The 15,522-nt window shown below is 43.6% G+C and overlaps 1 protein-coding gene across 1 annotated transcript in view; it reads left to right on the top strand.

The window, feature by feature from the left end:
* The window catches only part of TMEM132B (transmembrane protein 132B), a 218,896-nt gene that overhangs the window by 157,822 nt on the left and 45,552 nt on the right, over window positions 1–15,522 (top strand). The gene's annotated exons all lie outside the window — the stretch shown is intronic.

Genomic DNA, 15,522 nt, shown 5'->3' with positions numbered 1-15,522 from the left:
TGCAGAGTAAAGATGGGCTTCCCATTTCATCTGTAGTTTAAAATTAAGCATTAGCTATTGCATAAGTTCTCTTTATTATGTAGCCTACACAACAAAATGAGCATCAAACTCTTTGCGTTCTGTAATTGTAAAATCACTTCAGCAGTGCTGCTGCTTCCATGATGATCTGCTAAAGCAAAAAGGAACAACAATCCCAGTGGTCTCTGTAGTTTCTGTCCCCTAATGTGAATTTCAGTCCACAAGTAAGAATAGTCTGTTTTGTGAAAAAATGTTCAGGCTAAGAATTATTCACAGAAAATAACTCTGATAAATGAGTACATTTTCAAGTTTTCCATGGTCATGATCAATTTGCAAAGAGGAAAAGGAATGCAAAATTAATCAAATAAATTATTCATTATATTCACTCAACTATAGCTAACAGTGAATTGTCTAGACAGTAATTACTAATTTTTAACCTGTGCATGTTCACATAACAGTATTGTGTGAATAGGTTCAGTATACAGTGGCTTGAGATAATAGTAATGGATGTAAGTCAACTAGCAGGTGATTTTAATTGGGAAATTATATTGGATTTTTCTATTGAACTTCCATAAAACATTACATAAATATTGAATCTCCTCAATGTTTTTTCTCCAGCTGAAAATACAGGCACACAGAGTTCTGTGCTAGTTTGATCAGTGCATAAGCAAACATCATTTTTTTTATTATTATTATTTTAATTCTGCTGTAAAACTCTCAAGAAAACCATTAAGTTGAGAACACAGTAAGAATCTACAAGGGGCCTGCTGCAGGAACATTTTCCACTTCAGTGATGATTTTCCAGCAGCAGGTTTGGAACCTTGAGGAGGGCTGGGGTTGCACTCAGGGTCAGTTTGTGGCAGAGTGGGTCCTCCCACTCCATTGCTGTGGCAAAAAATCAGCATTTTGGGGGTTTCCCTGCATTTCCCAAGCAATGCAGGAAGGGATCTACCCCTGCTGGGATTTGCTGAGTAGAGCTGGTGCTCACTCCTGTGGGTGTGAGAGTGCAGAAAACAGGGATTGAGATTCCCTTGGCTTCTATTTTTATTTTTTCAGAAATCTCTATTACTGTTACAGTTAATTAGAGAAGAGATTGAAAAGAAAGTAGAGGAATCATAATTTCAGGTGGATTTGTCACTGCAGCTTGTGCCCTCTGGACTAATTGGGAGGTGGGAATTCTGTGGCTCAGCTGCTCGGAGTTGATCAGAAGCTGTCATTTACAAAGCTCTTCCATCTCGCTTCAGGACTTGCCTGAAGAGGAAAATAGCAGGAAACCCACACAAACAATTGGAAATTGGTGCAAAAACTAGGACATTGTGAAAGAATATTTGCATAAAGTGTTGGTTTTGTGTGTGTCAGCTGCATCCTCTGGGATCTGGCTTATAGACATTAAAACCTATCCACGTAGAGCTCCCATTAACCCTAATACCAGCTCTGATTCTGACTTCCTGTGTGCTTAATGTTATCTTAATGCAATTTGATTTGGTATTTAATTGCAGTAATTTAATTAATGGTTCTGTAAATAAAAAGGCAAAGTTGTGTCCTCCTACACGCACAGATACGCACAGCAAGCAGCTCCAGACTCCTGGGAGATTTGAATTTCTGTGTCTTAAAGCAGAGTTTAACCCTAAGGATGTATGACAAAATGCCCAAATCCCAAAATAACACTGTAAGGGTATTTGCACTGGAATGTTCCAGTGTTAGTTCAGGTTCATGGGAGGAGGGTGGCATTTAAACCCTAACCCATGGATTTCTCCCTAATGCTTGTGATGGAATAGGTCACCTCTCACACAGGAACTGCTTCCTTGTGTGACTGCATTACGTTTAAAACAGTTCACAAAGACTCAGTTATTAATGAAACCGTTACTAATTGGATAATTGCTATTAATATTTTTACAGAATCCTGTTGGCCCAGGGGGTTATTTGCAAGTCAGAGCTCGCAGGTGTTTCTAACCCTGCTATTGATGTGCTTTTGACCTTCTCTAACACATGCTGCTCATGTCTGCTGCACACTTAAAATGTCTATTAAATATTGATTAGTCTCCCTTATAAACCATTTATAAATAGAAGCATGTAGTATAAATGTAACCTAAAATCATTAAGGCTACATGGTGTGCAAGTTAATAGGAGCAATGTTGAAGTTAAGGAGTGCATGAATGGAGGGAATTGGGTTCATAAACTGTTTTCTTAGTACAGGATGGTGGAGTTCCCATGCAAGTCAGGGATTTCTCATAGCATCCACTGAAGATTTTCCTCTTTTTAAAAATTTATTTGCAAACAAAATGTGACATGAAACCCAAATCTTTTTCCAGAGTAGAGCTTGCATAAAGCACAGCTTCAAATACTTATGCAAAGGAGGAGGAACATCCTGTGTTCACATATGGAAAAGAGTTCCAGGTTCCCCAGTGAAATGCAAAGGTGTTCTGCTGATGTTAATGGAATTCTACTGCATTCCTTACACCATAAATCACAGCCAGCTGTTTCTAAATCAACCCCAGCCTCAACTGAATTCAGTATAAGCAGCGTCCCATTTCAGCACAATTGCTGGCTCTTAAGCTTGGAGGTAAATCACATTTATGTCCCTTCAAATCCATAGCTGGTATAAGGAGATCTGAGTAAGGCCCTTTGCCTGAGCTTGCCTTGCCCTGAGCTTGCATTGCCTTGGGATTGGGCATTGCTGAAATTCCCTGAGGTGCACTGTGCCCGTGGGTTTATTTTGGACACCTGACCCCTACGGACAGAGCAGATTCTGTTGTCATTAATGGGGTATTTAGACAGGCAAGAGCCAGCTCTGGTTCAAGGTCTGATTGCTCTGAAACCCCACGAAGCAGAGTGGGAATGACAAGTCCAACCTCCCAGGCAGTGACAGCAATCATCAGGCCTTTCATATGCCAGGGGGGAAGTCAGAAAGATGGAAACACCCATGAACCAACAACAGTTCAAATGCTTTCTTTGAAAGCATCTCTTGCCATTTCAGCTGCCTCCCTTCTTTGTGACATCTCCCTGCTCAGACAAGCAGCAGAATCAGCCAGGCACAGACTGTGCAGTTTTCACTCAGCACTCAGTGGCTGTACCTGACCCCCAGCTCTTAAAAGCAGAACAATTAAGCCAATCCCAAAGAGGATTACAATTGAGAATTAGAGGCTATAAATGTGATTTAGCACGGAGTGCTGAGCGTGACAAATCATTTATGTGCCCAGACCTCACTAGTTCTGAAATGAGTTCCATTTGGAAGCGTGGAGCAGGTTCAGCCCTGGTGCAGCGTCAGGAGCAGCTCCTGCAGCTCGGCTCTGGCCAGGCTGCAGATCCTCTCTGGAGCACAAAGTGCCACCAGTTTTGTCAGCTTCTTATTCATGGGAGGGACTCCAGGGGCGTGAATGTGCCAACCAAGCTCCCAGGTTGTTTCCTTCTTTTGGAAGAGCTTGACTGAAACCTTGATTGTAGCCCGAGAACAAAGCAAGGTGGGCTCAGGGTTTTGTGTTCATGTGGCTGGAGGAGATCTTGATGCAAAAACTTTCCAAAACATGTGCTTTAGTGTACAATCAAAGGGAAGAGTTTCTTGAATGTTTTCCTGCTGTGAGTTCCTATGTGAGAAGTTTGTCTGAGTCTTTCACTCCTCCAGAAGCTGTTGAGTGTTTCATTGATAAATGAAGATATTTCCCCATCCAGAAGGAATATTAATAGCGCGCACGTGTGTTTGCATGTGTCTGTGTATTGAGTTGCCTTGGAAACAAGGAGAGAAAGCTCCATGGACCAGGACATGCTTTCCATTCAAGGAACATTTGTGTTATTGTAAAACCACATGCAAAAATAATCCAGTTCATTCATGCACTCTGGGAGGATCTTGCTGCAGGGAGCAGCCTGTAAGTGTGGATCCTGTGTAGAGAGGACAGAAATCTGTGCTGGTGTTTGCAGGGGTCCCAGGACGAGGGAAGAGATGAGAATCTTGACTCCATGTTTCAGAAGGCTGATTTATTATTTTATTATATATATTATATTAAAAGTAAATGATGTATTAAAACTATACTAAAAGAATAGAAGAAAGAATTTCATCAGAAGGCTAGAAAAGAAAGGAATGGAATGATAATAAAATCTTGTGACTGACCAGAGTCCACACACAGCTGGACCTGTGATTGGTCATCAAGTAAAAACAATTTCACATGCTGAGTAAACAATTCTCCAAATCACATTCCAAAGCAGCAAAACATGGAGAAGCTGAAGTTTGCTTCTCAGGAGAAAAGATCCTAATGAAAGGATTTTTCATAAAATATGTCTGTGGCAGAAATCCACTTGACTGTGGTTTTGAGCATACTGCTGAGCAAATGAGTTGACATTGTTGAAGCTCTAATAAGGTGGGAAAAAAAGGAATGCATGCAAGTTATCCAGAGCCCTGGCAATGCTCCAGGTGTGAGTTAAAGTCACCAAGACACAGAACAGGCCTTGAGTGTTCACATTGCAAAACAAAGCGGACAATCTTACCTTATGTGTAAGAACAGCTGCTTCAGCATATTGCCCTCAAAGACAGCATGTTGAAACAGCTGTCCAAGTGTTCTGGAGGTTAATCTACTCAATTAATCATTGTGCGTTTATTTTCAATGTATAATCATGTTTGTACTGTTCCTTGTGGGCACGTGAACAAAATATTGAATATAAAGTTTTAGTCATTGGTGAAATGCCTGTCAGAACTCTTTGAGGGAAAAACTCTCTTTAAAGTGACTCTGGCTCTTGGAGAGAGAAATGGGGGCTTCCCTTGGAGCAGCTGGAGTCACACACTGCCCCCCTCCCCGTGGTGCTGCGGAGGTGAGGACACGATGTAAAATTAACAGGTGTGGTTGTTGTAATGCCCAAACAATCTGCAGTGAGACTGCCTTGGAGAGAGGTGTGTTCCCAGGGTGTTGTGCTCTGAAAATCACACACTCACCAAAAGGCCACAGCTCCCACCTCAGCTGAATTCATATTGCAGCATTTTGTGAATGAAACCCCAGGACCTCACACATTTTCTGCATATTATTCACTGCCACGGAATTGTAAACAGCCACTGTCAGAAAAATCCTCTGGCAATCCATTTGACCAGAAATAAATAAGATCTAAACATCATTCCCAACCTTTCTAAATATCACTGCACATGTAAAAATAGCAAAATCTTTATATATCATATCCCAGTGCCCCTTTCATGTCAATGTTTTTTCAGTCAAATGCAGGGTTTTGTTTACCCCCAGAGACCATGCAGAATAAGTGGGAAGAGCTGTGACAAAAGTTGGTGAAATACAGACTACAGCAGCTACACACAGCTAATGCTTAATAGACTCTGCAGTCCTTTCCTCTGCCTTGATTTCCCCAGATTATATTGGTTTATTCCCCTCTGGACTGAACTGCAGTGCATGCTGGAGTGAGGCTTTTTAGATTGAAACTCTGGTTTGGGATTCTTGTCCAAGAAGGGAGAAAAAGCAAAGGAGAGCAGAGCAGAGGTGCTGCTGCAGAGGAGGGAGCTGCTGCTCCTGCCCAGCCTGTCCCAGGCTGCCTCTGTCCCTGTTCTCTCACTTTACCCGGCCAGGAACCCTCCTCCTCTCTTCCCCTCCTGTCACCACTTGTCTTTAGGAAGAAATGCAGGTGCAGTTTTATTCCAGCTTGTTCTCCATAATAGCTCTTGTCAGATTGCATTGGATCTGTGTACCAGAATTAATTGCAACGCTGCTGGGAGAAAAATCCCAAACTAAATCAACAACAACCTGCACAACTGCCTTCATTAACCAGGAGGAAGAAAAGCAGCACTGAAGTGCCACATTTGAGTGTAACTGGTGGGCAGGGAGCTGAATGCCAGTGTCATTGGACAAAATAATTAAAACCTTTAAATAGAAAGGTGTGTTTGATGTCGTTGTGACTTCAGGAGCTTGGCCCTGGTTGACCACTTTGTATCACATTGGCCATGAAACCAAACTTGCAATAACACAAGAGAATGCAGAGGGAAATGTTTGATTACCTTGTTTCACTTTTTGTTAAAGGAGCCTTCTGGCAGCAATTTTTGGGCTTTTGGAAAATTCTTGCATAGTAACAAAGGAACAATGATTTTTGTTTCAAGGTCCTGTTTATCCATTGCCAACTTATTCCTGTTGCCTGGAAAAATTGAAAATGCAGTAGTTTAAATGAGATATTTGAATCACCATGTTGAATTTGTTTTAGGTAAGAACCTCCCTTTTTGGAGGAACAGTTTGAAGACAAACTTGAAGAATTATTGCCCCACCTCTGTGCCCAGTGTGTTTCAGCACAGATGTGGGGCAATAACTTGGATGAAATATCACCAGGAGGGGAGGATGTGCCTGAATATTCCAAGGTGGGGGAAAAAAAGGAAAGAAGCCCAAGTGCTGAGAAGTGGAAGGTGAGGAGAGCTTGCTCTTCTCTGCCTGGTAATTGTGCAGGGGTGCTTCCAAGTGCAAGCACTTTGCAGCTGGAATTTTGTGTCAGGTTCATGGAGGCCTTTAAGTGCAGCACTTTTCCCACCTTCGTTCAATTCTTTGCTGAAATGATGTGTCAAAATGCCAGAGAAGCACCTGTTTTGTTCAGCTGTGTTTTCTGCAAAAAGCCTCTTTTCCTGAGCCCATCTGTCCATTTAGCAGGAGGGATGTGCAGGGAGGGACAGAAAGGACCTGGCCCCACTCCTGGCCTTCCTCCCACCTTACAGCAGTCAACAATCTGAAATTGGTAGTGCAAAAGGAGAAATAAATGTATTATCATGAAAACCTGCCAATTTTTAGAGGGAAAGTAAAGAATGAATGGTTAACAGAGGCAATTTTAAAGGAGATAAATTTCCTTAATGGAGGTGAATAGCAAATATTCCTTTTATTTGAACAGTCCAGCAGGGCTGACCTGATTTCTTTCTGCAGCTCAGGGTGTATTTTTGTGTCTCACATTAGGGAAATGGCAGAAAATGGGAGAGGCTTTCCTTCACTTAGATATTTCTTGGAGACGAGTCCTTCAACACAAATTGGGTAATTCTCTTTTACCTCTCTTGCTGCACCCAGTTTATCTCTCTGGAAAATCAGTACTTTCCCCATTTCTCATAATGGAACAGGTTCTGAAGAAACAGATGGGGAGATTTGGATTTAAATCATGTCTTAATGACTTCTAAAGGCTAATGATGAAGACAATACCTTGGAAGCAAAGATAGAAGTCTATTTTTCACTTTCCTTCTGTCCTTCAGTGTCTGTTGCTGGAAAACCAAGTCAGCCACTCTTTCACAAAGTTTACAAACAATTTAAATGAAAAAAATTAAATCTGCTGTGGAATCCCAGCCTGGTCTGACTTTGGTGCTGAGGTGTAAGAACAAGGGACCAGTTAAAATCCTTATCAAGGAAATGTGCTGTGATTTTGATATTTGCTTGTCTTTATAGAATAGTAAGTGGGAGACCTTTGTCTGTTTACAGAATACTTCTATTGAAAACCAATAACTCTGTCACCTCCTATTGCTGAGAAGCATTGTTGTCATCCCCTTGCCCCACCTGTGAGGTGCCATGGAAGCCCCTGGAAGTGGAACATTTTGCAATTGTTTCAGATTAAGAGATATTCAGTGATTTTCCCCTTGAACTCCTGCAGCTGCCAGTGGCATTATAAACTCCTGTGCCATTATAAACATTGGATATGCCACCATCATTTTCCACTTAAGAAGGATGGCAAATAACACTGTAATACTGCATTTCTTCCTTTCCTTTCATCTGCTGCTGCATTTGGAGCCCTCTGTAATTCCTTGCAGTCACTGATATTTGTTTTGCTGCCCAGCTGAATTTCAGAGAACCTGCCAATAAAATCCCCATTTTCTTGTTATGCAAAAAGGCCACTTAGTAGGAAAGGTGTGGAAATTGGTGCTTAAATTGGTCAGAACCAACAGCAGGATTGAGCGTACCCAGAGCACAGGCAGGGACCTGGGGGATAGGGAATGGTTTTCCTCATCTGTTCCTGGCCTGGGGGGATCTCCTGTGCCTCAGTTATTTTAGATGTATAATGAAAATAACTAAAATAACTGTCCTGTTGTTTTTGGCAGAGCCGAGAACTGGCTTGAAGTCTTGTGGAAAGACTAGATACTAGAAGCAGTAATTTAAATAAATCATTGTATTCCTAATTTATAGAACAGATGAAATAGAGACGGGAAAAGATGAAAATTCAATAGTTTGATGCTGAATTCACAGCAGTTTTACATTTCTGTGGATAGTTGGTATTTATTATAGTTACTACCTCCAGCCAGTCTCTTTTTAAAAAAATTTTTATTACCTTCCCACAGATTCTTAACACATTCTTTCCTTTGAGGGACTGTGTTTCCTAAAATCTGATGGACTCTGGAAAAATATTGATGTTCTGACAGCAGCAGCTCAGCTTTTGAAACCCAGATGATATTGTCCTAGTCTGCAGGAAATAAATACACTGCACAAGAGTTCACTGGGAAATTCAATCATGAAAACAAAAAAGGGATTTTGTTCTGAACTTGAATAAAAAAGAGGTTGTTCTTTGTAAAAGTTGTGCAGGAAAAGAAATAATCAGACACAGGGGCACGTCAGAACAAGGTGGAACGTCACACAAGGTGAGCAGACTGACAAATTAAAGTCAAGAACAAAACTCAAGCCAAGAAGAGGCAGAGGAAGGAAGTAAAAATCCTCCAGTAGTTCTTAGATCAGTCAGAAAACTCTCAAAAACTCACCTCTAATACATCAACTCTTATTTAAAGAAATCCCATTTTTTGATTTTAGTTTTTTTTTTTTTTAAAGAAAATATTCTCAAAGTTGTCTTCTCTACACTTGATTTTCACGGAGAAGCTAATTTGTTTTCCAAACAAAAGCATGTCCAGGCAGTGCCCAGCCCAGGCAGGTGGGATTTTCTCTGCTGTTTGTTTGGCAGGAGCTCAGTGCTGGGGGGTGGAAGGCAGCACTCGTTTGGGTGCAGTGCCAGGGCAGGGAGCTCCCAAAATCAGGGAACAGAGCAGCAAAAGCTCTGGGTGTGCAAGGATAGGAAGGGCTGCTGCTGCACTGCCACAGGTGTGATGTTTTTCTTTTCCCCGCATCCCAAACAGCAGCAGGAAACTTTATTAAGTGAAGCAGACCAAAGGTGCATCCAATGTGAGTCTGTGTCGCCGCGTGGATGGTGCAGGGTGTAAATTTTAACTCCCAGGGGTGAGGGAACCAGCAGCTGTGTGTGGGTACTGACTGTTTGTGGTTTGAAAGAGTGGAGGGATAGAGATTCTCTCCCCTAATTCTTGACTTCAAGTATAAAGAGACATCTGAGCCCTTCAATAGGCAATGGAGAGAGAGAAATCTTCCAGAGAATCTCTGGTGCTGGCCCTGGAGGGAATCACTCCCTGCAGGCACTCAGGGGCTCAGGAGAGGCTGAGTGAGAGCCCAGAGCAGCTGGGCAATCACCTGAACAGGTGAAATCAGGGAGTGCAGCAGCCTGGCCCTGACAGATAACACAGCCCCTCTTCAAGAATGAAGAGCAGTAATTGTTTGGGTAAGGCACAGCTCTTTCCTGCAGATCCACGTTCTTCAGAAAATGAAATCCTCCTTTTGCAGGACAGTGAGCGAGAGCATCTCCCAGAGCTCTGTTTAAACTCCATAAGGCACTTCTCAAGTACAGCTAATGCTCATCCTGCTCTGGCCAGGACTGGCACCAGTGTTTGAACTGTGCTCAGGGGGCAGACAGAAACCCCGCTTCTCCTGCCCCCCTGCCCAGTGACGGCTGTCTCCTGTCAGGAGATCTCAGAGGACTTTGCACACTGCTATGGTTGCTTTCCCAAGGATCTTCCCCTGCTCATAAATAGTTTTTCCTGAGGCACAGCCCCTGGGAAGGGCTGAAGGGAGCAAGGCACTGTGTCCAAGGCAGGGAGAGCCACACTCCCTCGTGCTGGTGTCCTGCAGCATGTTGGGATGTGGTGCAGACATGCTGTAATTAATTTGTGCATCCTTCTATAGCGTTAAGCAGCTGTTCTTACAGAAGGACATGGATTTCTGCCCAGGTAGGGCTCGTGGAAGAGGATGAGCACACAGATTGCAGTGCTAAACTCACGTGATCCACAACCTTATGTTTCAGTGCCTGCGGTTCTGCTCTCGTGAAGCTGAAGCCTTTTCAAGCCACTGAGTTGCCAGCTCTCCCATTGCACCAGGGGAGGAGAATTCCCTCTAGAAAGCCCTCCCTCAGCCCAGTCTGAAGGAAATATCAGGAGCAGGAAAAGAGTTAGAGAGGTGTCTGAAGGAAGCTTTTCCAATTGGCCATCCCTGATGTTGTTAAACATTATTAAGCCTGTGGGACAAACATGCAGAGCCAGAAAATTGTATCTTTGACTGCTGATGGTACTCAAGTGAATCTGATAATTATGTTCCATGGCAAGGCATGGCCTCCTTAGACTCCTCTGTGGAGAAAACAATGCCTTTGAGGAATGTTCAGATTAATTATTTCATGGCCATTTGAAAGCAATCATTAGTGTATCAGTTTGTACACTCACTGCTCTCGAGCAGAGAACTCTGCCCATTTTGTGTCCACTTGCAGGGGGATATTGTTTGATTTCAGCCAGAGGGGAGCCACAATTTTATTAAGTCAGAACATGATTATATTCTTTTGGAACAAAAAGGGGGAAAACCAATATCTTTAAATGAACTGAGAAACTCTAAATATGCTTTAAAATGGTTCCCAGTCACCTGCTGTTCAGGACTGGCTTGAGCCTGTCAGGAGAACGTTCAGATGTCTGAACACAGCACAAATTCCAGTGTGAACGGCTGGCAGAGCTCACCAGACTTTGAGGCTGACTTTAGGCCTGTGTTTCTTGGCTAAAGGGGCCTGAAACAGGAGTCAGGAGCTCTTGCTGCCTGTCCTCTCTGCAGACATTCAAAACCAGGTTCACAGCAGTTGCTCCCAGCTCTGCAGCCTCAGGTGGGCACTGAGAGCGATGGTGTCACAGAGCAGGCTTGGACATGATGTGCTGGGGAGAAATAACCCGAGCCCAGGCTCAGAAAGGGTTCTGCTCGTGCAGAAGGCACAGTGCAGTCTGCCTGACAGGTTGCAATTACTTCTGCCAAGTGCACCAGGCTGTGTTCTGAACCTTTCTTAATGGGGGCAGATCTGTTCTGAGTTATGAAAAAAAACCAAACCCCAAACTGCCTCAGGTCACAGAAATGACAGTCTCTGTGTGTCTAATCAGGTTTCACCTTCAGCAGCAGGTTTTGCTTGTTCATCCTACACAAACCTCACAATGAGCTGAATTTCCTTGGTAAAAAAACATGAAATGGAGTAAATCTCAGCTTTAGTTTCCATGAATCCAAGAGGGAGCTGGCTCTGTGTGCCAGGTACACTCTGCTGAGATCTGAGCTTCCTTCAGTGTCTCCATGGCAAAAAGACAAGTTCAGAAATGAGACTCTGCTTTGGAGTCTCTGGATCGTGCTTTTTTGTGCTAAAGCAAATTGTTTTTGCAGCACTGATACACATCTAGAATAATATTCAATTAGGCTAATGGCTGCTGCCTCCATTGTTCAGTGAGAAGCAGTGATTGGGAACCTCTGAGCATGGCTCAATCTGCACTAATTCCTGCAGCACAACACCTGCACCTGCCTGCCCTTCCTCAGCCATCCCACAGCAAAGAAAACCTTTTGTGAGGTTTTATTTCTATATATTTTATTTTTATAGGTTTTATTAGGAGATAGAGGATGGCCTTTAGCTTGGACAGGAGAGGCTGCAGGTGATTGTCCCTCTGTCAGAACTGAGCCCTCCAGCAGGGATGGATTCTCCAGGGATGAGGAAACAGAGCAGGGAATGGATGTTGGACGAAGTGGGATGGGGAACTCGTGCTGACACCTGAGAACTTGGGGAATTGCTGATTCCACAAGTGCTGCACTGAAATGGTGATTGCAGAGTAAGGAAGCAGCTGAAGTTCAGCCCTTTAGTGGGAGGGAGGAAGGAAAGGAAATGAGGAATGAAAAAAGGTCAAAGAATATAATCTCTTTGCAAAATTGTTTACATTTTCTAATCTTTCATAAACACATAATCCCAATTGTTTGCTCTTGCCTTTGGGTGATTGAATGGTGTATCTTACCTGATAGAATGGTGGAAAATGGAGTTTTCTCACAGCCAGGCTTCATTAATATGTATTGGAAACCTAAAACGGTGTTCAGCCACAAGGGGGGAAACTACAGAATTGCTGTGGATTATAATAATTTCAGCAAAGCATCTAATTTATATATTAAGCTTGCTTAATGGATTTATATTGCCTTGCTCTTTGATCTGAAGCAAAAGGTGGTGAATAATTTATCAAATAAAAAACCCTCCCCTAGCCCAGCCCACACGTCACAATCTGCCCTGTAATTTACATTTTTTAAGAGATGCCGTTTCCAGGCAGAAGAACTGCTTCCTAAAAGACTCCTTCTAATATTACAAATGTATTTTCGTGAGCTACACTCAGGGGAAAGAAATAATAATGAAGGAATGCAATTCTACAGACAAATGTTCCAGCTCTCTGCCTTCCTCACTAAAGACAGTCATTTCAGCTAAATGCCAAAAGGCATTTAACTGTAGCATTTGTCAGTGGAATAGGGCTGGCTTTAGGTTTCCCTCCTGATTTACAATTGAGTGTTTATTGGGTTTAGTGTACTGTAGCATGTTTTGTTAACCTCTAGAAAAACGCAGGCAGCTGGTGCATTAATCCCAGGGATGATACCTGTCAGGGGAGCTGGGCTGCAGGGCCCTGGGGAGGATTCTGGCTGCTCCCACAGGGCAGCAATCAGCACTGCCCTGACCTGGTCCAGCTCCTGAGGTGCTCTCTTGTGAGATGGATCATCCATTCCTCCAGGTCTTCATTTTTCAACCAAAAGAGGGTGAAAGTGCTGCGTGGTGGGAGCTGCAGGAGCTGCCATAGAGTCACCTGCCCAAGGAGCATTTGGGTCACTGTTTAGGTGGTGTTTGAAGCACAGTTATTGGGAGCTTTGAGCCTGGAGTTCCTCAGCTGCTTTGTGCCTATCCATGGGAGTCACTCCCACAATCCCAGCTCCTGGTCCAATGGCCAGGGACAGACCACGGGAGTCATTGCCCACAATCCCAGCTCCTGGTCCCTCCCCAGTGCCAGCAGTGTTTGCAGTCCCAGCTCTCTCAGGGCTCCTGACACTTCTCCCATTCACTTTTCCTCCTCATTTGTCCAAACCCACCAGTTGTCAAACATTTACTAGGGCTCTGTGCAGTGCTGATTCATATTTAAATAAAGCCATTATCCCAGCCTTGAGTTCCAGTAGTTTTCTGCTCTTCCTCTTGAGTATTTCTCTCAGTAGTGCCATCTAATCAGCTTTAGGTTTTAATTAAACAGCTGTCATTTGCTTCCTAGTTCTGTTGCGACCTGATGTTGTATTAAATTTTAATTTAGCCTGGGCTGCATAAGAAGTAGATTCCTTCAGACAACAAAGAAATGCCATTAGCAGGTTACAGTTGTAATTAAGAAGAGCTCTGCTGAAGTGCTAATGCAGTCAGGTAGAGAGCTGCAGATAAACACACATAATAATAATTATTATTATTCAGGGATGGAGCCTGTGATATGAATGTGTAGCTTGCACCCCTTCAGGCTGCTGAGCTGAAGGAGTTGGTCAAGATCGGACCTCAACAGAACAAATGGGGAAGGATTCCCAGTTTTTCACCAGGGGCCTTGCAGTGCCCACAGCACAGGTGGTGCTGGTGGTCCTGGCTGGTGTTTCACTGTGCCACATGGGAGGACCATCAGCACAATGAGCCCTCTCTGCATCCCAGATGCTGTCAGACATCTCCAGCACAGGGAGCTGAAGTTCAGCAGCTCTTTTCCTGCAGGAAACTCTACCATGGAAATGCAAACCAAGCTTTACAGAATTTAGACGAAATGTTATGACTTGTTGAAGAAGCACTAAAAGGTCTGTTTATAAATCTACTGGACAGTCAATTAGTTCGTATTTCTTCCTCAGGGGAAATATATTTTTGCAGTCTATAAATAGCCAGCTCTTAAGAAGGCCTTTACACAGCCTATTATATTTGTGTAGCACTCAGTGCAGGCATCAGGCCTCTGAGATATTGATTTCTGTGGTGGAGCTGCCCACAGTGGAGTGCAGGGCTTGGGAGGCTGCCCCAGCTAATTAGCACAGGGGCTCCTGTGTGTGCTGGGAAGCTCAGGACAGTTCTGCTGCTTGTCTCATGCTCATTTTTATGAAAGGAATGCAAATGCCTTTAAAACTTCACATTGTCCTTCAGTTCATCAAAGTCTGAGTGCAACTTTGGCACTAAAGAGCTTCAGAGGGGGCTGGAGGCTTGTGCTTTGCCACACAGGATGGCCAACACCTGGGTGATAGCACAAACGGCACAAAAAACAAATGGGAAATGGATCAGGCCTGCTGAGGAGCTGGTTCCAGTCCACCAAGGTGCAGAGAGCCCTTTAATCCTGGCTCAGTGTTTAATCCTGACTCCCTGGTGCTTTGTGTCAGGCTGTGATCGACACAAGCACTGCCTGCCTGACCTGAGCAGTTCACAGCTGTGCTAACAGAGAGTCTGGAAGTGGAATTTGTTGTGTGCTCACTGTTTGTGACCTTGGCCAAAATAGATTTTCCCCAGATGTGTTGAAGAACACCATCTATTGTTGGAGAATGTTGGAGAATTGCTCCTCACGAGCCCTTTGACCCAGGACCACCAGGTCTTCATCAAATATCTGATATTTGAGGGCTTAGGATATATGGGGTGTTTGCAGTGGTGAAATCTAACTGCCTCTTCTCTGGCTTGTGGATGAATTACCTTCTCTTTGCTGTCTTATAAAACCTTTTTCCACGTGAGGTGCACCTAAGTGCTTTCTTCCACCTGCCAGTGCATTTTCTCCTCAGCCTTTTTCAAATCTCAGTCTTTGTAAAGGATTTTCAGTTGTTTTTTTCACACTTCCACTTCTGTCACATACTCCTCTCTTTGCCAGTGTCCCTCTCTCCTGGCTGGCAGCTGGTTATAAATGAGCCCGTTCAGCAGAAACAAAAACTAGACAGTCATTTACTGTGTAGAACATCTGGTTTGTGCCTCTCAGAGAACAGAACAAAGCCTGCACTTATTTCCTGAGGTGTTATCCAAAAAGCCTCTCTGCTCAGGATGACTCTTAAATCACATTGAAGTCTGAGTGTGAAGCTGAGCACATCCTTTCAGGGCTGTCCTGAGCAGAAATGGACTCCAGTGTGTGCTGGATGCTGTTCTGCTGCCCATAAACCTCTCTGGGGCTCTCAGAGCCTGGCACTGCTGGTATTAGTGCTGCAGCTCATTTAATTCAGGCCGCTTTCTGCAGAAGGTTCTGAATATTGATTAATAATACATCTTAGTTGCAAGTATTTATTGGTCTTCTCCAGCTGTCCTTAGCTTGTGGTCAATGCCCATTATTCTCTATCAATCTAGCCAGCAGCCAGAGCAAATGATAGCGAATATATCTCCCTATGCAAGCTGCCATCAAATTTTTCACTAAAATCCATTCCTTCTTCCACCAATTCTAATAATGGAATTTAA

Source organism: Geospiza fortis, unplaced genomic scaffold, assembly GCF_000277835.1.
Source record: "Geospiza fortis unplaced genomic scaffold, GeoFor_1.0 scaffold145, whole genome shotgun sequence".
Lineage (NCBI taxonomy): Eukaryota > Metazoa > Chordata > Aves > Passeriformes > Thraupidae > Geospiza > Geospiza fortis.
The sequence above is the reverse complement of the archived record's forward strand: the minus strand, read 5'-3'. Positions and strand labels throughout refer to the sequence as shown.